The sequence below is a fragment of the Myripristis murdjan genome, chromosome 8 (assembly GCF_902150065.1).
Source record: "Myripristis murdjan chromosome 8, fMyrMur1.1, whole genome shotgun sequence".
Lineage (NCBI taxonomy): Eukaryota > Metazoa > Chordata > Actinopteri > Holocentriformes > Holocentridae > Myripristis > Myripristis murdjan.
The window spans coordinates 8,995,419-9,021,559 of record NC_043987.1 but is presented as its reverse complement, the minus strand read 5'-3'; the positions used below and the strand labels follow the sequence as shown (position 1 = coordinate 9,021,559).

At 40.0% G+C, this 26,141-nt stretch overlaps 1 protein-coding gene across 2 annotated transcripts in view; it reads right to left on the bottom strand.

Annotated features, from left to right (window-relative positions):
- Positions 1-21,304, bottom strand: part of LOC115364147 (trinucleotide repeat-containing gene 6A protein) — a 53,987-nt gene extending 32,683 nt beyond the window's left edge. Inside the window, exons 1-3 of one of the 2 annotated variants that reach the window (XM_030058594.1) lie at positions 21,092-21,304; positions 15,542-15,593; positions 6,116-6,214 (exon numbers count right to left, since the gene is read on the bottom strand). The gene's annotated coding sequence lies outside the window, so the exon portion shown is untranslated. The remainder of the gene's footprint in view (positions 1-6,115; positions 6,215-15,541; positions 15,594-21,091) is intronic. The other variant, XM_030058595.1, reaches the window with a different exon arrangement.
- Between the last annotated feature and the right edge of the window lie 4,837 nt (positions 21,305-26,141).

Below are 26,141 nucleotides of genomic sequence, written 5' to 3'. Positions count from 1 at the left end.
CCTGTTTCCTTCCCTCCCTCACTCTCTATTTTCCTAATTTCTTCCTCATGCTGGATGAGGAAGGGATCTTCTATAATTTTCCCTCCTCGATCCATTTATTTCCGACCCTTTACAACCTTCCTCGTCCGCTCTGCCTTTCTCTTGGCTCCTCCAGTCCTGTTAAAGTGAAGAAAGGATGACTTCCTGTTCCCTTCCTCCTCTCCTAGCCTCCTCAGCTCACTTAAACAGACCGTGAGTGTGTGTGTGCGCGTGTGTGTAACCATGTTCATCATCACCACTCTGCACACACAGTACAGCCTGTTCCTCTCTCACTCCATCTGAGAATGGCTTTCATGAGGGCCCCAAGAGCTGGCTGCAGCCTGACTACTGCTATCATCTTACAGACAGGGGGAGGGGAGAGGGAAGAGGCAATATGGGGACAAGAGAGAGCGAGAGAGATGAGAATACAAGAATAGAAAATATAGTTGAGAAAAATACCGGGGCAAGTAGGGGGAAGAGCAAAAGGAGGACCCTAGACGGAGAGAAAGGGAATGGGAAGAGGGAGGGAGAAGGAGGTAGAGAGTAACAGCGCCTGTCTAGCCTGTCATCCAGGTTGATTTGAGAGGAATGCAGCTGCAGCTTCTAACATGTATAAGGAGAGAGGTCATCTTCCTGCAGTCAGCACCACAGGAATCCAGCACACAGCGTTCCCCTTTCAACATGTGCAAAGAGGAAGCCAAGAAATCAACGGTATAAAAGAAACCAACAATCTAAACATGCTGGGACACAGATTAAAAAGGAAACAAACTGGCTAAAAATGCCAAGAAAATCACTGGCTAAAACTGCAAAACATAAATAAATAGCCATTTAACATTATGAGAAATAAGCTTTTTAAACAAGCTCAGAAACCCACTGCAAAAAATAGAAATCTGGTTAAACATGCTATAAAAAAAAAAAACAAACATCTGCATTATTATAATATTTTAACTGGTTTGCCATACAAAGACACAAACTGTTGATGATCTCATACATAGAAATCCACTATCAAGATGCACAAGAGATGAACTAGTTAGAGGTACTTGGAAACAACCTAGGAAAGACAACAATTGGCTAAACATGCTACAAAACAGCTAGCTAAAATGGCAAAGAAATAAAACAAATACACAACAATGAAATGCACTAAAAAAAACATCTTCAACATGAACACAAATAATACAAAAACAGCTGGTACAGCCAGAAGTGCAGCACTAACTGGTTAAGCAAGTTAAAACTTCATATTTTCATCTCAATGAATGCTTATGTCTTAAAAAAAAAAAAAAAAAAAAAAATCAGTTACTCCCTTTTAATAGGCCTAGAGCAGCACTGTCAAGTCATTTATCTAAATACACAGTAGTTACATATTTCGACATCTATTTAAATATATATATATATATATATATATATATATATATATAGATATATAGATATATAGATATATAGATATATAGATATATATATATATATCAAACCTTGCACATGAGAAAAGGAACAACAGTATGAAGCAAAGTGATTTGGCCTATTTTTCTAGTTATGTAAACTAACCTGAGAGTAGGAGTAGAACAGAGGTGGATCTAAACTAAGGTACATCCGTATGGACACCACAGGGTGTTTGGTTGCTGTGTGTGTGAGGAGGAAAACTGCCTGTTTTTGGGTTACATTAACTTCCATACATCTGTATGCATGTGTGAGGCTGTGAGGCTACGCGTTGAGGGAATTGCATAACTGTCTATACTGCTGCTAATGTGTAGGTGGGCTGATATCATAGAGGAGCGGGAAACCTATTATCCAAACAGTTATGTTACACATTCCGTCACTGTGCCAGCCTCTCGGGAGCCAAGTTGTGACGTTCAACTATTTCTTGTTTTGTGGGGGGCTTCCTAACCCTCTGAAGGACCCCTCTGCAGTCCATCCAGCCTGTTTGTAAACTGGCACTCCCTTACAAATTTGTTTGAGACAAGAAAACACTTCTACATTCACTAGTGTTAAAGATACAAATATTTGTCAGTATTTATCCATACTCTAATGTGAAACTAGGCATCTTCTGGGATCGGTCATTATATCCTAATTTTTAATAACTTAAGAAAGAAAAAAAAAACACAACAATATTAGTGAGTCAGCAATATTGTGATATTTGATTTTGTCCAGATCACACAGCCCTAATTCACATGAGAAAATCATTTTTCCTCTTAGACAGCGATACTGCACGTTAGTTTACTCAGCATTTGATTTGACAGTTTTGTTTTCAATTATGAATGTGGAAAAATGGATAAAACCGAATACAAATGTTCATCGATAGATGACTGCCATTTTATTTCAACTGATGTTATTGTACTGTAGGGACGCAAAACTGATCCATTCATACAGCAAGTACTTTCCAAGCTGAGACACAACCACAACACACAGCACCACCATGTCATCTTCCATGTCACTGGCGCCATCTTCCATTTCCATTTGTGATTGGAAACTAACATTTTGTAACACAAACGTCAGCAATATGATCATTTTATAAGAGATGTGATTAGGAAATTGAGTGCTGCATTTCATATGAATCTTACTGCATAACCTAACAGGCCATGGGTAATGTTCTTCATCTTTATTATCAAAATAAGACATTAATTTAGCAGCTAACCACACTGTTTGCAAAGTTTTTCTAAAAGCAACTAATGACAACACAGGAGGCGATCACTTCCTGCAATCTCATGTGTCCCATCTAGACGCCGCCCTGAACTCAGCACAGTGAGGAGCAGTTGTTAGGGATGGCCCTGTTGTCGTGGCAACATTCCTAAACAGTCTGAATTCCTCTGGGCCTGTCCAAGCGTGATGACATCAGTAAAGCGAGCACATGATGGTTAGAAACACACACAAACTTAGATGCACACGGAGTCCTCATCTCGCCACTTGTACATTCCCTCCTTTTATTGAATTTTAACATGAAGGACTGACGGGAGCGCATATGAGGAGAAGCTGCGGTTGAAACCCTGGAGACTACAGGCACATTTTATTCCCTGCAGCTATCTCTCAGCATATTCAGCAAACAACCACAATCCTTTGTTCACATTGGCTTTCAAAAAAGTAATTACTTCTCAAGAATCAAGCTGCAAGTTAAACAAAATAAATAAATACTTAAATGTAATATAAATAGAACGCACATCACGTTAAAATGATGACAATGCACTTTTCCTAGCTCGGGTGTTTGCATGTTGACAAGCTTCCTTAAATGGTACAGATGTACAATAGATTTTAATGAAGGGATGTGTGCGCATGTGATTACAATGTGGATACCAGTCTTTCATGTGTGTGCAAGTGTGTGTGTTTGTGTATGTTTAGGTATGTTCATTCACAAGCTTTTTTTTCTCCCACATCATTTTCAAATTTTCAAACATTTCCAAAGTGGCTGACAATTTGTGCGTGAACCTTTGGATTAACCAAGATTAGGCTAAATTTTCATTCAATTCATTATTCACTATTTGGCCATTTGACTTGAGAACTTTTGCTTTGTTGTTGTAATGACTCAGTATGAGTTTCTGAACAACTATCCAACAATTCTGCTTTCGCCAAAACGTATCATATCAGGTGCAGCAATGTAAAACCATCCTTTTCTTCGTGAAATGTGGAAAAAATGGCAAATTGAACTACAGCTTTTCTAAAATAGCTTTGACAAAATATTGTAATTCAGCATGTTCTATTAGATCATCACATTTTTGGTAAGGAATAATAATTAACCAGATTCAAAACTTTTCATATGATTTAAAGTCCAAGCAATTTATTTCATTTCTTCCAGCAGCAGTTTGCAATCGATGCAAGAAATAAATCGGTCCACCCCTAGCTGACAGGAGATAACATGTACAGACACTCGAATGGTGTCTGAGGCTAACTTATCACCCTGGTGATTACAGACTGAAGGGGACCCCTGTTAGAGTGTGAGTGTGTGTGTGTGTGTGTGTGTGTGTGTGCATGTGTGTTAGTCATTAGATAAGCCCACTTGCCATATGTTCGACAGGGTCACATCATATTAGGGAGGGGCTTGAGGGGGCCCCATGCACACAAACTCAGATGAGGGTCAAGGTGCCAAAACAAGGGCAGATCAAGTATTACTTATGACTCATTAGTGTCAATCATTCATTCATTAATCCGTTCATCTCTCCATCCATCTATTAGGCACGAGGCAGGGTGGCACTCCTTGCCACCCGGCTTCCTCTGGTAAACTGTCTCCTCTACCAGCCACTGTGGCAGCGAACAACCTGGTGTTCAGGTCATTTTCTGTATTCTCAAAGTTTGTTTGTTTTTTTTTGCCAGGCTTGCTGTTGGTTCATCTATCTACCATCTATTTATAATTTATTTGCCTTTCTCCTTTATTTGACTGTACACATTAGAGTGCAAGAGAGCCGATAAGTCATCCAGATTCAGTCATGAAGTGGACTTAAAGACATTAATGATGCACCCTCGTCCTCTGAGTTACACAGCACAATGTCACTGTGTTTTGAGTGCAGCTTAATAAAACCAGCTCTAGCACATGTTCAAAACTCAGTGCACCCCATGAACATGACCACACATACACACATACACACACACACACACACAGCTACTGGGGCTTGCTGGAGGAGGAGTCATGGTCATTCAGATTAAGATAAAGAGACAGCCGTCCAAAACACTGGCAGCAGCAGCAGAAGCACTAGATAGTAACACGGTCATGGTGCACCCATAGTGCCTCAAATAGCAATGAGAAAAGTAAGATGTGTTTGCACAGAGATGTGTTTAAGAACATGGAAAAGCAGGGAAACAGGAATGTCACTTAAAAAAAAAAAAATTCAACAGAAAAATAGTACAATGTCACATTCCTGCTCTGACCGCAGTGAGCAAAAGTGGAGGCAAATTAATTTCAAGTAGAGGCAGCTACAATAAAGTGACTGAGTATTTCACAGTTACAGCGATTACAATCGTTATTGCACAAATCTGGTGGAAGGTTTTCCCTGACAAAGACTGGCTGCGGCGGGTCTGAGACAACAAAGACTAATAACCTCTGAACTACTTGTCTCTTCGCACTAGAGACACATCCACCACATCTAGCAGCCCTAAGCTACTGGGGCGAGAGTAAGCAAGCAAGCAAGGGGGACAGAGTGAGAGAGAAAGACAGCTACAGAGGGAGGGGGAGAGCGAGAGTGAAAACAAAAGAGAGAGAGACTCAAGGTCAAAGACGTAGAGACTATCACACTTCCTGTCCACACTAGCCATGACAATAGCTCCAACTGAAACAGTAGTCGGCTCGTACACGCCGGGTTCAGTGGAAACTGTAGTGGCGACACAAATGGAAAACATGACTACGTCACACAGCAAAGCGCACAGCACTGCAGAGGACTAACACGCAAAGAGCAGTTATAAGGAATATCTTAAAAATGCTCATCAGATATTGCGAGATTTGTCTGAATGTCTCTATGCAAAGCTGCAGCATTGAGGGTTGTGGAACCATCGTACTTCTAGGACCAGAATCCTGGTTAATAGCAACATTAATCACATCTGTGCGTACTGTGTGCGACTGCGTTTGGAGCTTTGCAAAAACAGCTTATTGAGCAGTCTCTGAGAAAGGAGCGAGCGGGACCTTGTGGTTTCAGTGGCACACAGCTCATTGTAGATAAATCGCTGTGCGTACGACTAATGGGAGCTGGTGTCTGGAAAGCAGCAGTTGCTGATAAATCAGAGAGACTCGGAGTCTTGACAAAGGGAGAGCAACTTTACAATAGCAAATCAATAAAAACAAGTAGACCTCCCCGCATACTGACAAAAAGCAGAATGCATTTTGTCAGTGTATGTGTCCGCAAGTCATCTGAATACTGAGAATGGCACTCACAGTTGTGAAAAGCAACAAACTACTCATAGTGAAAAGAACATAAACACTAAAACAAATGGTTGCACAATTATAAGATGTAGATGGTCCATAATGAATTGGAGAAAACTGCTTCATGATGTTACAGGCTGGGAGCAGAAAATCGTGAAGGAGACTGTCCCTGTGAGACATGTGAACACCGCTGTCCGTCTGTGCAGAGGCAGCCTGAACACAAACTCAACAATCCGATACAGAAACTGTAGCCTGTTGTCTCACCTTTTGTCCAGTCCTGTGTCTTCTTATCCTCCTTCCTCGTCACTCTCTCTGTCTCTCTCTCTCTTCCATCCACTGTTCTTCCCTCTGTGGGTGGGTTCCCTGTGGTGGGAAAAAGCACAAGGTTTGAGGCAAATGTAAAGGTAAGTACTTTTTATGTGCTCGAGTGCAGAGGTATGTGTCTGGTTGGAACAGGGTCAGTTATCAACTACATGATTCTAAATATGTAGCCATTTTTTTACCCACAGAAATTCAAACAGATCTTCTTGCATTTCTCCCTACAGGAATGTATAACTCATCAGTAGCTTCAGACATGTTGATTCTTTCAAATAAGACCTCAAATGTGAATTTAAAACTACTTAATACATTGATGTGTGCGGTTGGAAGACATGACACTCGGAAGCAGAGGGAAAACTGTTTAACTTGGAAATGCACACATGTACACGTGCACACTAACACGTGCATAAAAATCAGCAGAATCGATGCTGGCTGCTGGTCAGTCAGCATCATCCCAAAGAAACACCATCTCTGTGAATGAAGCTCATAAAAATCATGGTTTTGTTCTTACAAAGTGGTAAGAGCCAACACATTAGAGGCTCACACTGAACAAGGAAAAACAGTGACCAGAAGGTAGGTGCTCATCAAATAAACAGTCCTGAATGGTCAGTTAGCTAGCGTACTAAACATGGATACCATAATATTTGATGATGCTGGAAGAAAATACTTACTTTTTGTAGATGTGTTTTTTTTTTGCATTTATAAAGCTGACACAAAGTTCTCAGTTGCAATAAAATGCTGTATAAAAATATCTGGCCTCTAAACACAAAAACCTCTAAACACAGAAACAAATCAGCATGTTATGTTTAATATGAGTGACAAAGCTATTTCTCTACACCCTGTGAATGATATGATTTTTTGTCCCAGTGTAAAAAAAAAAAAAAAAAAAAAAATACAGTCCTCCTATTAGTGTCCTATTAGTTTGTAATCAGACTAGGGCTTCCCCCTCAGCGAGTGTTAGTTTAGCAGTATTGGCCCCGGTGGGTGTGCCAATTAGCCTGCAGGAGAAAGCTGCAGCCTGCTGCCTCCAGTCTAATCTGATAATGGGATTACAGCATAGCACTTAGCTATAAACAGAAAGACGCACAGAGACACACAGACAACTTATACACACACCAGCGCTGCACAGTTAGGCTAATCATCTAAAATTATACAGCATCATATTAGTTTCCTAAATTAATGACCACAGAATAGCAAAACTACAATATTTAATTTTATTTGGAAACTGTGATCACAAATGGTGAAATGTTAATATAAAATAATAAGAATGCACTGAAATCATTTTATTCCATAAATTAAGACAAATTTAATGATTGAGAGAGTAAAATTCTGCATGTTCTTGCTTATAGAATGCAACCTTGTTTGATCCAATGCACGTGTGCCCAAAGTAGCTGATCATGCTTAAAAGGAATATGTAGGGAGTTATTCATTCACTTAATGCACTCATTTTATGACCAAATTGATCCCTGCTGCATGTATTGTGCAGCCAGAGTCAAATACTGTTTTGCCCCTTTCATTAGTTTTATGGTTGTTTTAATATGAAACATTTCTGTCACACTACAAGCTGCTTTGAAAATGCATGCTGCAATGCTATTACCAATAACTGATCAGTGGTGAACTCAGCACAGAGGCTGCAGTGTGGGAAATGCATCAAGATTCAAGTGAGATTAGTGTCTCACACATACACCATAGTGTCAGTTGCATGTGCAAGGCACAAACAGAGAGACACGTCAAGCAGCCTTTCACCAGCACTGAACCTCTCGGCCAACTGCATGCAGCACACAGTCCTGGACACACTCTCTCACACTTGGTAATCGGCCTTTACTCGTGCTCTAAGTGGCTCGTCTAACACCATTTCCCATTCCTACCATAAAATCACCAGCTCTCCCTCCAGTGCACCAATCCTCTGTCTGTCTACTGCTGCGTCCCCTCCCTCTCCTTCATTAGCTCACTGACACGCTCAAGTCCACACCATTCTATCTCTGCACACTGAGACCCCCCATCCCCCACCCCTTACAACTTAACCTCAGACGACTTCCCTGTTCCACACACATTTTCATTGCCTTCAACCAAACTTCAGAGCGAGTCCTGAACAAGCTTTCAAGTCTTCATGCAGTTTAATCACCAGACAGGATCTTATTGTCTGCAAATCTTTGGCTTCAGTTTGTTATGTTCATGTTGTCTACTGACCGCTATACATTTTACATACTTACATACATTTACATATTTGAACATATTAAACTTGAATTAAGAAAAAAAGATCAAATACCAATTTCTAAATTACCACAAGCATTTTTATACATTATGTTCATTAAAGAAACCTGATATCCACACATGTTCTTATCAGTGTATATGTTGACCAGTATATCAGTGAGTGGCCAATATCGGACAAGATCAACAACTCTATTTTAATGTATATTTAAAAGATTTTATAAAACAACTGAAACTAAAGTACCATTTCTAGTCCAAGTCTAGTACCAAGTCAAGTCATTGTTACTGGAGGTTGGGAAGTTCAAAAGCCACCAGCCAAATGGTAAATCTAACATTTCTAACATGTCTGTTCCCCTGGTATAACAGCCACTTCAAAAGGAAACCACTCTCTGATGTCATTATATATTTTATGGCTGCTAACCTAATGAAAGCACCTGGTGAAGATTCAAATCCACTGCAACTGTGGCCGGTGAATGAAAACAGTTTTCCTGAATGTTCTTTAGCAGTTCACAGCAGACACAAGAGGCCTGGCAAAAAACGGCATGCTCTTCCCTACAGTCAATAACTTGACTATAGCCACTTTCACACATGCGCTGGACACCGCAAGTTATCCCAACATTAACTGGAGAAGCCACATGTGTGACCACTAATGTCCACCATCAGTTGCTCTGCACATTATCCTCCCACCTCCCTGGTACTAAGAGTGCAAAACATGCAGCTGAGCCCATCCGTGAATAGAGCAGGCACAGGTCAGGAGCAAGCACAGTGAGCATCTGGCCGTATGTCCTGCATTCTGCACACTCTACCCTGGCACACCTCATACATTTACAGTAACATAATTAACAAAAAAAGGACAGAAATATTGTTTTGCTTAGGACATGCAACAAGAGGTAGGTCATTACAGAAAGCAAAATAGCCTTGGAAAAGACTCTGAATTACATAATTAATAACTGTAGGATACTTAGTGATACAACATGGCACCAAATACCCTACAGTCAAAATGTTGATGCAAATTAATGCGAAGTAAAATAAAAAAGTTCCTCAAATTACTTGGACAAATTAAATGGGATAACAATATCTAGTCAAACAGTGCAGACTGCCAGTAAAATCCTGGCTGTGCAGTCCTGAACATGCAGGTCAAACAGCACTTAAAGCAGGACAACAACAGTCGCCTCGGTGGACTGCAGCTGCATTTGGATCCTGCAGGACTTTTTCATTTACTGTGACATTTGCTCGACTTCATCAGTGCTGGCTGGCTGCTCTGCCTCAGGCTCTGAAAACTACTGGAGGCTTAGCTACAACATAAAATACATGAATATAAATAAGGCGACGAGCTTGTCCAAACAATAAAACAGGTGAAGGACGTGGCATCTGCATTTGCGTCGTGATTTCTTTCAGTTTACTTGTTGCCATAAGTTTTGATTTTCTTCTCTCCACTCAGAGTTCTTACCAAAGGGGAGATGTGTATCTTTTCTCTCGCTGCAGATTCTCTCGTGCTTTAGCACCCCTGTCAACCCCTCACCCATCCACCCACCCTACCACCCTCTTCTCCCCGGCTCCTAATGCCACCCTCCAGCTTTTCTAATCTACCTCGACCACTGTCTTGGCCTTCCCTCTTTCCCCCCACCCTCTTTCCCTCTGCCACCTTCAGCCATCCCCCACCCCTCACCCTAATCTCCTTCCTGCCCCTCCCCGCCTGCACCCCTCACCCTCCGTTCCCACCCTTCCCCCTCCCCTCCTTTCCGACCATCAAGTGCTTCAGCAGATGGCTGGAGGTTCAACAACAACAACAACAGAGCCCGGTGGGGCCCTCCTGGAGCACGCACACATACACGCCAGCGCGCACATACACACACACATACACACATACACACACACACACACACACACACAACAGCATCTGTTTATGAGTGGAACAACAATTGCCCATCCCCCGACAGCTACAGCTGACGGGTGGGGGGGGCTTTGGTTGAGAAGTCAAACCAAAGCACAAGGAGGGGTTGACTAGGAACTGGAGAGGACTTGTGAATAGGCCTGTGTGTTATGGGTTGTTTTAACCTACAAAGATGGGTTGAGCTCATTGCAGACAGACACACACACACACACACACACACACACAATTCAGAAGATGCTTAGCATTCTAACTTTGACAGCTTTGTCAAACTGGGGTTTACCTGAATTGTCTTTATATGGTAAACTCGAGGGATGGAGCAGCTTGTGATTTTACTAAAAAAAAAAAAAAAAAACTGACAAAATATCAAACTTAGTTACACCGTTCCAAATTTTAAGCATCACAACATCCATTTTTTGATTTGCGAATTTTTAGAAAGCCACAATTTCAAAGTTCATACTTTTTAGCATCAAGAAAAGACAATGTCAACTAGTTAATGTAAAGACTAGTCAAAGAGGATTACATTTGATATTTGGTCATGTACCTAAATAAATAAGCTGTGGAAAATTGCAAGCAAAGCTGTCAGCTACCCTCTCACATCGGAGTGTGACATCTGCAGCAAAGTTATTATTTTAATGCCAACAGTTCATCATGTTGATCGTTTAAGTTTTAATTTTCCAATACTATACCAATGAACCGAGATGAATTTGGGATATTTCCAACTTTTATGTGTTATCACATCAGGTAAGTCACTTATTAGACCAAGCGGAGATGTGATGGATGGCACAACCCCATCACTGAAATTAGGATGAAAATACTTTTCATCCAAATCCTGAAATACTTCTGTGCCATCCAGAACAAGATGCAGCACTATCTGCCTTGCCGTTCACCTTTGAAGGTCAGGGGCTCAATGGTCTGGGAAAGTCGACTCGCACAGGTAGCAGGGCTGTAAATATCACAGGTGGGTTGTCCTGCCCAGCAGCTGCAGCCTGCTCACATAATTCCTCATTTCCCCATCAGATATACAGTATATATATTCTATATCACAAGAAAGCCTTTGCTTTAAAATAGCTTTTTGTTGTTTGCCTCCACCTCACAAAGCTTTCCAGATCAAAACGAGCCTGCTTTTTCACTGTGACACACACGTCACCAGACTGCATAAGTGGGGGTCACTTTCCTAAAATACCTTAGCTCTAAATATGGTCCTCTCTTTGTTTTAAGTCAATAAAACAACAATTCTTTTTATAATGTGGATAGTTGATTCCACCAACAGCCTACTTTTGTTGTTTTTTTTTTTTTCGTCTTCAAACGGAGGGGAGCTGAGAGGAATACAGAGCAGGAGACACAAGAGAGATAAAAATAGTTTTAAAAAGGTTGTAAGCAATGTTACATACAGTACAGTAGGATAGTCGATTAACAGGCTTAAAAACAGGATACATATTTACATTTGCAATTAAAAGAGCACCCAAAGTATGAAAATGTTCCTCACAATTTTAAGTTGTGAGGAATATTTTCATACTTTGGGTTGCCAGGATGTTATGGTGAATAAAGTGGAGCGAGCCGCGTGCAATGTGCTCACGTCATAAATACAGGCCTCACAAACGCCCTACGTTGAGTGTTATTCTCTCTCTCCACCTATGTTTCTTGCTCCATTTCCCTCCTCTCCCCTGTTCGACTTCAAATGCTTTGTCACATTCTGCAAAGTTGAAACCTACTGCTATTCCACCAGTCATACTGAAAGTTCAATGCAGGATTTCTATCCCTCCCTCCCACCCAACTTTTCTGTCAACCCTCTGCCTGCCTGCTGCCAAATAAATCAGGAGTAACTTAAAAATAATCAACTATATTTGGATTCCTCAGGTTTTTAGAGATTAAGAGATCTGAAGCTTTCCAGAAAGCCTACGGGAGTGTTTCTCACATTTAGTAGCGAGACACTGCATGACGCCAGCAAGTATTTTCAAATTCATAGGAGACAGAATATTGATTCCATGTGTAGGCTTGTAGAAGCAGCGTTACGCACACAAACACTGACACAAACTAACGCTCACATCGCCACACAGGCACACACAGTCAACAAGGGTTCATCTGTCCCCAAAGAACAAAAGCCAGAGGGTAGTCACGTGGCTAATTTGCATGTGCAACACCACGTCATTTGCATCAATTTGCATTAGCATGTTCTCACAGTGGCTGAGCGCAGGAGGCTCTGTCCAGCAAAGTCATCACTCAATTACTGAACAGCAGCGAGGAGCTCTTCAACACACAGCCCAAAAGTGAAGACTGCAAGACCAACATCACAAGGCATGAAATTTCCGGCTTATCCACATATGCTCAGTCACTTCAGTGGCACTGTTAAGCTCAGGCCCGTTCATTTCAGGTCATGATAAGACAGGAAATGTAGCTCTGTGTTTATGCCTGTAAGTGCATCTCCCCCCACATCATTTAGTTCAGTGTTGCATGCAGTGCTGGTACTGAATCAGTATAGTGCAGCTCATTTTGATAAACAACACTATAGGCTTTCTCAAGAGCTGGTGTTCTATTTGGTGGGGTTTCACATTATTTACTGTTGTTACACTTAAATCTTATCAGAAAAATTAGGCTTTACGTGGGTTATGAATAGCATGTGTTCAGTTTGGTAGAGTGGGTGAAGTTGTGCATCAAGGTGTATCCTGCAGACATGCTTTCAAGTTGAGGTATCTGCAGGTTTCAGGAAGGCAAAATGTAAAACACTTCAATTCTACTGGAAATTAAGTTGAAAACCAATTAAAAAAAAAAAAATAAGATGGTGAGAAAGCTTGTTACAAACGCAAGATTAAGGCACATGAGGTGCCTTGTGTTGTGTACAGCAGACACTAAGCATATTGTACTACTAACCCTGGTTTGTAGTAATCCAAAAGTGAACACACAGCACAAAGAAACCTTTCACAGCATGGAGAGAATAGAAGATTTTTAAGGCCTTGATTCAAATATTTAAAGATTTTTAAAAGGACTGTTTTAGAATCAACACTACAATACCAGCAGTGAAATTTTCTGATAATCTGCTACTTATAGCTCATTATAATCATCCAAACTGATTTGAGCCCATTTATGTTCCTATGTGAGCCAGTGCAGGTCAACAGCATCAAGTGCTTTATTTCTGGTCCTCGGCTGTTCCAGTCTCATGATCATTTGCAGGTGTGGTTTTACTGCTGACAGGGGCAACGGTTAACTAGCTTATCCCCAAGCACTGTGGCAAAAGCCCTGCAAAATCTTATGAATGTGTGGTGCGGCAGCATCCAATTCCCAATATGATGATGATATGAAATTCGTTACTTCAACAGGGAATCATCTGGTATTACTTTACAGTACTCCAGCTTCACCACGTCACTCGCCCCCAGTGAAAAGTCCTCTTATTATTAGCCTGGAATGAAAACATGTCTAGGGAACAGTAAGCTCCAGACCACATGGAGTCGGCCAAATCAAAGCGCAAGTGGAGCTAGAGAGCACATTCTTGCACTAAAAAAAAAACGGCTAGTCACAACAGATTCAACTGTTTAGAGATCATTTTTCATTTTATGTTTAAGGAAATGAGCAACCACCTGGATCTGTGAGTATCAAGTGATATAATGGCTATCTGTCTATTTAAATGTCTTACAATTGTCTTACAATTAGTATTTGGGGCTTGGATGCATACAGAAATTCAGAGTAAACATGCTTAACATGTATTCTTTTTTTTTTTTTTTTTTTTTTTTTTTTTTTTTTTTCAGAATGTAATCCCAGTGGGGATTACACACACACACACACACACAGAGTAAATTTATACATTTATTATACTGCGGATTACTTCTGATAAAAGCATCAACAACATGGCATTTGTTCACTTTTACACATGTTATGAGCTAAGCTCATTTTGTCATAAGTGAATCCATTTTCTAAATGCCAGAAATTAGAATGACCTCTAAAGTGACAATAAATTGTCTGTGGCTGACTGTTGGTCGATTACATGAAAATACTTTTGTGGAAATGTACATATTCAACACATTTACAACACATACTATGCCTCTCTAAATGGCTCATATTTCAGATAAATGAGTGTCTGTGTTAAATATCAAATGAATTAAAAGTGGTCCCTATGAGAAAGTTGCACAATAACTTGCTTGCCAGCAATTTCCTTGTTATTATGTGAGAACCTCAAGTGAATACATGGAAACACTACATGGAAAAACATTCAAATAACACCCACATACACACAGCTGGAAAACCCTCTACCAGGTCTAGGAAATTGTAAACCAAAACATTAACTAGCTTTATCCATTGAGAGTCGATTTAAGCGAGGGTGGTTTAAACTTAACTGACATAAAATATAACCGTGTTATTTGATGGTTGAGTCTATATGGTTCTTACTGGCCTGAATCACTGATGAATTAGGCCTACACACTCATTACATGTTTTTGTCAGATGAGCCTCAACAGGCCTCATGTAAATCAAAACTTGGCAATTCTGCAACCCAAAATAAATCAACACTGCAGTTTAAGAGTAAAATTAGTTGATAATTAAGTAATTTTTAAGCCATGAGACCTACCATAACTGATATATGAACGGGAATCATTGAAAACAGCTTAAGTTTGTGTACATGGAATATCTCCCTTCTGTCAACAAACACCTTTAGAGACTGAAATGGGAAAGTCAAAGAGCAGGACATTCTCGTAGTAATTGTGCAAACACAAGTCCAATTTGGGAAAATAAAAATGACAACGACATTAAAATAAACCTGATTTTGGACCTAAGGGCAGCTGGAGCGCGGTGATGGGCTAGTTGTGGTCTATGGGTCTTTTGTGTGCCTGTATGCAGACCAACTGTATGGCCACAATGAGCTACACAAACACCTCTCTACGCACAAAACAGCGGCACTCTGGCTTCTCATTTAGCGTTTTAAAACAGCAAAGCTTACTCAGCACATCGCGGCTTGCACCGACCCAGACCCTCCAATTCAATTCAAACGGAACTGCATGTGCTTACATAAGCAACAGATGCCCCTCCCGTGTCCCCCTGACCCACACACACACACACACACACAGATCTTTGCTAGCCCTGTGGCTTCTGGTAACACACACTGGTTTAGTATATACATGGGTCCTGCTTTCATCTAAAGAGAAATGACCAGAAAGGCGATGCAAACTGGCACACAATCCTGCAGACACATGAAACACTCTGACCATTTGATCCAAAGACGACACATACTCTGAAATGTTTTGTGTGTGTGTGTGTGTGTGTGTGTGTGGTGGCATGCTCACCTGTTATGACTCTTCAGTTTCTTTGGTGGCAACAGCTTCCAATTCCGAATCTCTGAAGAAACACAAACAAGAGATAAGGAAAAAGCACAAAACATACACAAACTCAGTATACACCTCTTGTTTCCCTTTCTGCCAATAAGAACAGCCATTAAGGAAACAACTGATATCAGGTATTATACTGTTTTATCATGATTTTACATGAACAGGTATTTTATTTTATTGATATAGTTTAAAGTTACAAGGATAGTGCACATTAGACATTTGTGTAAATGTGCCAGTTTAGCCATCTTGGCTAATTTTCAACTGCAGTCCCTGGGCAAGAACAGCAAAACTGTACATACAGCAAAGCACACTTCATAAGAACACATTAAATAGGTTAAAACAAGGACAATAATACATAAAGCATGTTTCGAGTTATTTGAAGAAGTCAAAGAGTATGGTCACACACTGGACTGTCTTTTAACCATGATTTTAAATACATTTTAAATGAACAAAACGTGCCACTGTCTCTGATAAATGTTGGCAGATTGTTTCATGTGAGCCACTCTCACTTGTAAAAACATTTGAGACTGTTATACACGGAAATACTCATCTCTGGCTTATCTATGCAACCTACTACAATCACACAAGATTCAATTCAAATTTCTCCTGCTACTAATTGATGCTCACAGGTTGTAAGGCATGCACTTCAACCACAAAAACCAAATAAGGACAAACATATGTAAACAATTAGTCAGACTCAACAGTAATAGTTGCAAACCTTCAAAGTATTTCACCTAGTTAGTGTGGAAATGCAGGTTAAACTGCTTAGGCTACATTCAGACCAAATCCGGAAATAGAGGACAAATGCTACCCTCCCATTAATTTGAATGAAGGTAGTGGGTTTAGGCTGCAAGGGTGCGTAGAGCATGGGGTTCAGCAACAAAACACAGCGGCAGTCTGGCAAGATGTTGAACCAGAATCAACTTTTGCCAGAACACAACCCAATGTCACACTACAGTGCCCGATCATGTCAGCTGGCAATCAGGCCAAAGACACCCAAACGAAGAAGAACTATGTTCACCATGTAGCACTGTAGCATGAGGGAGTACAAAGGCGTCACTAAGACAAGGGGAGGACATTTCTTTCTTCTGATTAAAAAAAAAAAAAGAAAGAAAAAGAGTGCAGCTGTGCTGAGAGCACTAGCTAAAGAGTGCAGCAGTGGTCAAATGAGCTCAAGTGTGAATAAAGAAAAGGAACGGCAGAAGTGAGAAGAAAGCAGTGTATCAGAAATAAAACATTATTTTCTGATTGTTTCATGGCAGTTGCATTGTAGAGCACAAATAAACACAGCTACACCTCCACACAACCTTGCAGGAAGGTGGCGCATAATCTGGTCTGAATGCAGCCTTAACAAGTCAGTACACCTTCAGGACCCCCTGCCTGAGGTCCTGTGCTAGAAGTTGTTTGCAAATTGTACTGTATTGTAACAACCGTCCTGAGAAATCCAAATACAAGTGGACAGCCTGTTGTCACTTAGGTGGATAAATCGACCTGTAATATTTCTGTGGTATTCCTTCATATTGCAGTAACTGTAACATGAACATATGCACGGTCACGGCCAGTATAATATTTCTGTAGTATTCTGAAGTAACTCTGTCACATCTAGGGTTAGAACAGGGGTAGGCAACCGTGTGTCATGGAGAGCCTAGATTCTGCAGGTTTTCAATTCCAACCAAAAACTCCATCAGATAATTTCACTGATTAGTCCCTCTGCTCAAAGGTGAGGTAATCAGTGAACTGACCTGGTGGAGTATTTGGTTGGAATGAAAACCTGCATACTCTTGGCTCTCCATGGCACATGGTTGCCTACCCCTGGGTTTGAAAGACTGTTTAATTCTGCCAGGGCACAAAATTTAAGAAAGGCAGCTGTCTCCCAATTTCATATGGAAGAAAAAAATCCTGCAAATTGTCAATATATATTTTAGAGACCCATCAAATTTCTTACATCATGTTTTTAGGGGAAGCTCATGTCTTATTAATAGGAGTTTTTATTCATTAACCAGCTGCTTTAGAGCCGACCTGCACTTTAGTTTGAATTTGATCCTTCAGCTGACAGTTCAGCTGCACTGGGTAGAGTCAGGTAAGATACTTTTTCTATAGGAAAAGTGACTGTCTGGCCAGTGTCAGGTTGTTGGGGTGGACAAGACAAAGGACATCAGGTTAGTGGGCGGTCCTTCAATCCGTCCTGGGACACAGGTCTGTTTACACCCAGACCACCTCCGAACGCGTCTTGAGATCCAATCACTCAGCACACAGCGCTGCTGTTTACACCTGTACTTGGGAGGTGTCAGCTTGTGTTCGGATTTCTCAAGATGGATGTTAATACCAGGTGGAAACAGCCTCTTATGAGTTTGTCTGGGTGTTAGATTTACTGGTGATATGCACATTCATGAGGGTGCGGTTACCACGGGAATCATGACATACTGATCATGATGATGTACTTTCAATTGCCTATGTAGTGGTGGTTATATCCATAGATGTATTTGTCAGTGTTTTATGAAGTTAGAGTTGATTTGGTAAATATATTTTTATTCTGCCTAAAAAATAAACACATTGTGCGACATGCATCTTGACCATCTCTAAAAACCCTGGTAACTTGTGACTGTTAGTTTCCATAAATAAAGGAATAGACTAATGCACCACTGGAAAGATACATGACCAGAGAAAATAGGAAGAAGGGCTGTGGTATTCCCGTAGGCTCAAAATACAGAAAAGTTACAATAGGCAGAATCCACTGCGCAGATAGCACCATCATGTTAACAAAAATCCCTACGTGCTAAGCTAGTCTTGAACTGGGCTCATAAAAAATGTGTATTGAACGAGGACCTCTCAGTGAAGACAACATGAAGCGAAGGTAAACATTGTTTTATTGCATATATAATGGACTCTGTAATAATATCAAGCTGCTTGGAAATCAGCAAAGTAGCCTACTCCTTTAACTGAATCTGATTTCATGATTGCACATGATTACATGTCTATTCTACCCAAAGCACGCAGCTTAAGCTTAATGCACTGCAAATGACAGTTAACTGCCTCTGAAATAGAGCTCACTGCTGTTAGTTCTGCCATCGATTTTGGCTATTCTTTAATGATTTAAAATCCCTTCAATGACCCGACTCTACAAAACAAAATATTAACAAACACTTACAGCTATGCCACTTTCTGTTACATGAAACATCTCCCAATGCATGAGAGCCAATAAATCAGTGAAGCTCACCATTGTTAATGTAGTTAGGTTGTTTTCTGTTTAGTTTGATTTCCATTGTTTGTCTATATTTGATGCTCTGTTGTCCATTCTCCCTTTACAAAGCACATCGCATTTGTAGAATGTGTGAAATATGCTGTATAAATAAAATGTTGCTGATTGTTAGATGTCTATTTACATTAGTATAGCCTAAGGGAAGTTTGAATTATGCCGCAAAATTGTGAATTTTGAGAGATACTGAAAGACAGGGAGTGAGGCATTTTGTTGTTTGTATGTGTGAAGGTGTGAAGGAGATAAAGAAATCGAAAGAGGAAATGGAGGAGACAACAGATCTATAATATAGATAAGAGACTGCCAAAAATGAACCCACAATTGTAAGATCTGATGAATTTAAAACCCATATTTCAAAGTATCATGTATAAAGAGATTTCTTATAAACCTAATAACAAAATGGACAACACTTTTAGGCTAAAGATTACATTACAGTACTGCAGATGTCAGTAATTTCCCACAGCACTCTCAATAAGTCCAATTTAATATTTTGACTTTTTCACACCAGGTGGGGAACATTTGGATAACTACTCTGCAGAGGCTGAAGATGGGATGGGACCCTTGCCTAAGTTGTATCTGCAGCTCAGAGAAAAATAAATAAATAAATAAATAAAAATTACCATAGCCATTTTGGACACAGTCAAATAACTGGACACTGGCTGGGTGTGTTTTTATGTAGCATACTAAGTACATGGGCGTATGTGTACAAAGTAGCCTACTCTACCAAGTATATCTGGGTAACATGAAGCTATTCAGTCATGACTCTTTCGTAGATCTAAGTGAATTCCTGAAAGTAATTTGAGAAGAAAAGTGGTGCACGGGTAAAGTAATGGCTAAATCGATGTTTGTTTGTCCATGAGACAGTGGTTTGAATCTCATGTGTTCATTTGGTTTTAGAGAAAACTTTTTGATCAAGGGGACAGTTGCATCAATCAAATTTTAAAGAAAAAAAGATCAAACTGAAATGTTGTAATTTTTGTCTGAAATGTTGATGGCAAGATGATAAGTTAGTTTATGTTTTATCGAGACATAAGAGCTGAACTTTAATGTCCTGGTTAACCATCGTAGGTCCTCTAACACCACGCCTACGACGGAAGCGAGCAACATCTGCCTCGTGCACGCGCATATCACCAGTTAATCCAGCTCACCGGTAGATCGGTAACACCTGCAAGGTGAGCAAGGTGAACTGTGGCTGTGTGTCAGAGAGAGGAGGGGGGACAGAGAGAGAGAGTAGGTCAGGGGTACAGCTCAGGTCCTGATCGGCCATTATCTAGCTGTTGCCTGGCTTGCAGCTTAGCCAACATGGCTTCTCTCTCTATGCTGGTATTTTTCCAAGACAGCTAAGGCGAGCAGCACCGTTCATGTGCCAAGCAATCAGTCCATACAGCCAACGTACATGCGGTTTTCCCGATTTTGCAGCGTGATAGGACAAATGAAAGGGCAAACGAAAACAACTGCAAAACCAGCACAGACCTGCGCTGTGCTGTTAAGCTAGCCAGCAAACAAGCCGCTCTATATTTCTACCGACAGAGGGTGTTGAACGCAAACTACAGAGTATTAAATTACAGCTTGGCAAGTATTGGTTCGATCACATTAATATCACATCGAACAGCGAATACGGATAAGCAGTGGAGAAGCAAGATCCGACTCTGTCCGAAAATGAACAGAGTGGATTTCCTGCCAGACAAACTGCGTCGTCTAGCTAGCGATAGGTGCTAAGGTTAGCTAACAGCTACCAACAGAATACCCGGCTTCAATTCACACACACTCCGAAAAGCACAACAATAGTCTATGAGAGCCACAAACTCACATACTGTTGAGTTTTTTTACTAAATGCATTCGTGTTTTACAAAATACAGAAAATTTCACACTTAAAATCGAGAGCAGAAAATGAGCGTAGCTTGCAAGCTACCTAGCTCCCGAAGCTCCTCTTAGCTTACGTTAATCGTTAGCGCAGCAAAGGGTCAAACAACATACAAATACCACAGTTACCCTGCCAAGCACAAGTGGTCACAGCCGGCCATCTGCACGAAAACTTTCCTGGTTTTCTCGGTCGACTCGTCTGCCGTTTTCACGGCAAACAGCAGCGCAGCCGAGCCACCTTGGCAAGCGCTATGCTAACCCGAGCTCAGGTCAATGATGGCTAAACAACAGCGGGCAAACTCGACTAACTACGCCAGTCTTCTCGCTGCGCAGCTCGACAAAACGCACCGTCCTCTCAGTGAGAAAAACACGATAAAAAGCAGCCTTACCTCATAAAGTATAAAGTGCAACAGAGTGGAAAGGAAAGCCGGCTGTAAGGCTAAAGAAATTCAACGCATTTGCAGTATCTACGAGGGGAGGCATTCGTCCTGCGTGATCGCCATTTTCTTCGCTCGCTAGCTTGCTAACCTTGTTTCGCTTTGCTCTGCTCTGCTTTCCCCTCCTCTCTGTCTGTCTGCTCACTTCAGCTCTGCCGGGGAGAGAGAGCAGGAAACACGGCCACCACTTCCTCTCACTGACTCAACCAAAGCCTGCCACTGCCATATGTACCACGGCTCAGCCATATCTCTTTATCTACATATGAACATGCGTCATATTTATATTTCAAAAAGGCATCTGTATAGATCATGTCACATTTAGGGTTTAGAATGAGCTCAGTCACTGGTCTCTTCTGATCAGTACAATACTTTGTGAAGGAACTGCTTTTTCTACTTCCAGTTTTTGTTTTTTGTTTTTTAATAATACTCAATTTTCAATGTTTTTACACTGAAAATATTGTTGCAGCATTGTGTCAAAGCAGAGGTTGCAGAAAAATGTTTGATTTTCACTGTTGCTACTCTTAAACTTTCACATAAGTGTGAACCCAGAGTCATATCATGTATCATATAACTATCAAGATATTTGGGCAGAAATATCAAGATATCAAAATTTTCTATATCGTGCAGCCCTAATAGGTATAGCCTATATACACATATGCTTGCATATACCATATTCAAGTATAAGTGGGATATATTTAAACAGAAATGAATGGAAAACACTGTTTCGGTGACTTCAGAAATATGTAATTCCAAATAAAAGGAGTTTATGTTTAAGATTGTACACAGGTACTGTCCTGTAAAGCCAGTATTTGTTAATTCTTCCTAACTCTAAACAACAGAGGCATTTTTTATGATTGTGAGGGGGAAATTATTGAACATGTCCCTGTAGATTGTTTTCATAGTATTTCTTTTTGGTTTGATTTACAGAATAACTTCTCCAAATAAATAAATAAACAAAGATTTCATGCTAACAAACACTGATGTATCGCTCATGTTTATCAGTCCCAATTTTTTAATGAGATGAATTTTATAAAATTACTTTGATTATTATTTTGGCTAAATCTTATATCCTTAAAATGATTTGGCTTAAAATATTACCCTCCTTTTACATTTTTAATGATTCTGAATTTAAAACATATGTGACTGGTGTTGAAAATTTCAAACTCAGAAATCATAAATTGGCAAAAACTATGAAATTACTTAGACATTTCAAATTTACTAAAATTAGTTAACAGACCCTGAAGGTTTTTTCTTTATTTTTCTTTCTTTTTTGCTGCTTTCTTTTTTCTTTCAGTACATTTTGTTTCTTGTTGTTCATTGTAATTCATTTCTATATCATTTTAAACTGAATACATTTACAGAATCCTTTCTAATGAAAAAATTATGTATCACATATACTTCATGTGTTTGGTCTGAATTTAATCAAATAAAGGAGAAGAAAAAAAAAAAACACTGCCAGTGGCTGCTTACCGGTGACAGAGAAATAAAAGTCCATATAAAACTAGTGCGGTTCAGTCCCGAGCACAGAGGATGTATTAATCCTGTAGTAAATTTCAGAACGTCAGGCCTTCTGTGCAAATATCACACACCAACACTGTGTCTGTGGGAATATTACAGGAATATGGTTGTTCTAGTAGTGCCATAGAAGATACAAATCACTGTTGAATAACACTCTGTAAGTATAGTAGCCTCATGCCATCGTTCATTTAAAAAAAAAAAAACATAAATTGATAAGGTCACACTATAATCAGTGAGAGAACCAAACACATTGAAAATTCCTGGTTAAGAGTTTTTTTTATTATTATTATTCCTGGTTAGGCTGCAAATAATGTTTGTTTTTGATCAATCAAGTAATTATTTAGTCTGTTAAGTGTCAAAATATAATAGCAAATGCTCATGGGAAGTTAGCGGAGTCCAAAATGATTGCTTCCTTAGTCTCACCACAGCTAAAAATAATAATAATTAAAAAAAAAAAAAAAAGTTTACATTGATATAAACAGAAAAGTGAGGCAATTTCAGTATTTAGTGTTTTAGTCATCTTAGTGAAACTGCAATTTCAGTTTGGGATTATTCCTTGATAAATGGATAAAATTAATCAGTTATCGAAATTAGAATATTCTCTCATTCATCTAATCAATTGATTGACTTGATGATTGCTTATGATGGGTGAAATGGGGAGATATTGCCCCTTTTTAAACGCTTTGCTCTGTTAATTTTTGAGTACATGATTTTAAGCACTGCTTTTTGAGGCCTTTTACTCGGCATTTTAAAAGACCCTGTCCTTCAGCTTCCACTGCTTTTAACCAGCAGATACCGTTATTAGCTTAAAATAACTTTCTTACAGAAATGTAAACAAAGTCATATATATCTATCAATCAAGTTTTTAAGTGTTGGCAAATTGATTATTTTCATTTTATTCCAGAGTATTGCAGCACATGCTCTTTATTTACTGACAGAAAGCAAAGTCACAAGACAGTCCCTCAACCAGAGGATGCATGTTCAAGTCTCTTTGTGTTGATAAGCCTCCACCTTGCTGAAGTGCCTTTGAGCTAGCCATTAACTGCCTGTAAACTCCAGCAAACCCTGACCTCTGACCTCCCAGTCCAGAGGGAGCTCAGCTACAGTAGATTTTACTTTGTTGAGAGGAAATTGGGTCAGTTGAGGTTGCTCAACTTCTTAAGAGAACAATATATTATAAGCATAAGTTAAGTTAAAACAAAAGAAAAAGAAATAACTATAAAAATATGTGTATTTGAAATTTGAAAAAGATATCTGAAAAAAGTGTGTGCATTGTGTATAAACATGTGCATTATTCCCATGTGCACTAATCCTAGCTGTAAAAAATAAATAAGTATGTGCATTATGTTTAAATGTGCTCATTCATCCTATAAAATATATTACAACAATAAATACAGAAATCAGAAAGTGGGCATATGTAAAAAGAATACTTATGGTGAAGTTCTTATCTCTGTATTTATTGTTGTAATAAATACAGGCTCATGGTGTGTGTCAAAGCACTTTTATGATAGTGTACTGTGATCGTGAACACCAGTTTACAACACACACAACAACCTGAAGTCAAACCTGAGCTGAAAAATATATATATATTGCTCATCAAATAACAACACTCTCATTAAAGTCATTAAAGAGATTATTTTACCAGGTCTGATAAGAGCAAATGTTTAGTGTTTTGGTGTTGTGTTTCAACTAATAACCCCTGCGTGTCTACTGGTTGGTTGGTGTAATGTCATTCATGTGGGTCAAACACACAAAGACGAGGAGGGTTCCAGCATCTCCCTGCCGTATTCACAAGTTTGTCTTCGTCATCCACGCATGGCTTTGGCTGTTACGTAAGAAAACACCTCTAAAAGAATAATACTAATAATAAAAACGAACAAAAACACAGGAGAGAGAGACAGAGAAAGGGTGAGAGAAAGAAAGAGAGAGAGAGAGAGAGAGAGTGAGATGCCTAAACAGCAGAGAAACAAATACAGTCTGGAATCTGCCAACGTTTCACCAATGAGACAAAGGCTGTTGCTACTGCTGCTTAGAGGAGAGACCAGTGTGTGTGTGTGTGTGTGCGCGCGTGCATGCCCACTGTCACAATGTGATGACCATTGACCCACCGACGGCAAAAACAACTCCCAGCCTTGTGTGTGATTCACCCCCCTTATCTGTGTGTGTTTGACTGTGCAAAGCAGTGAGGGAAAAGCAGAGTTCATCCACTGCCAAGTAATGATTTTATTTGACCAGGTAACAGAATCTGACAGATTAGATAATATATGGACCAGTGGGTAACCTCTCAGCTCTTTAGGACTCTTGCCAAGTGCTGTCTGCTTGGGCAACAGACCAGATCTGGGTTTCCCAACAGTACAAAGATTTGATTTCTCTGTATCGAATGACAGATGACAAAGATTTCGCTATTAGTGCTACGATGGCTTCAGGAAACCAGTGGCAGTTTCACGAGATGGCAGCTGGGGTTGCCCTGTTAAACCACTGCAAAAAAAAAAAAAAACAAAAAACAAAAAACTTATTTTCTCACATTCATCACACAGGCACAAAAGCACATGAGCAAACCATTTTCTTTATCCTATCACTATGGAACGCACCACTTTCCCCTTCATTATGTATTCCATTATTAGAAAAAAAAATAATGGACCATGCTTTTTGTTTTTTACTTCAACAGTAACTAACCGTCCTCGGGATGCACTCCTAGTTTCCTGGCTACTTCCAGTCCATACGCAGCCAAACAGTATGAATTTTTGTCAAAATTTAAGAGCGAACAGAAACCTATATGCCCAACTTGGTTCACACAGTTTCACAAAGCACTGTTTTAAATCATCATTTCAGATTTCGGGGGGGAAGTCACCACAACAAAAGAGGCTGGATGTCCGGTGTGTTCCGGACTGGGTTCCGGACTGTTCTCCGTTCAAGCTACATCTCCACAATCTGGGGAACATCAGCGGTTGGGGAGGAGCCCAGTTGTTCCTGGCACATGTAAACTGGGCTTTTTGACTGATCAGATTTCCTGCCTTAACCTGGTTACTCCCAATACACAACCAAACAGTTCTAATTTTTTGTCAAAACGTATGACCTCATAGAAACCTATGAGCCCTGCATGATTCATAGTTTCACAATGCAGTGTTTTAGATGTTGTTCACTAGCAGGCCAAATCAGAGGTTTGACAAAATAGGAGGAGATAGGGCAGGAAAACCCGAAACGCTAAAGATGGCGGCACCATCAACATAAGACATGCTAGATGACGGACTGATCTGCATGATTAACAAATATATAGTATTACAACAAAAACAGCATTTGTGAATGGCTATAATGAACGTTATATTGTGTATATGCGCTATTCATGTCCACTTTTGCAGCTCTGGGGGTGTGTAAGGCCAGCTGTTGTCTGGACCATGGTCATCCCAGTGAGAATGACCCACATACGTGATGTGGGACTGGGGAAGGAGAGTCACAGTGGTCCCCTCTCTGTTATGTGCTATAA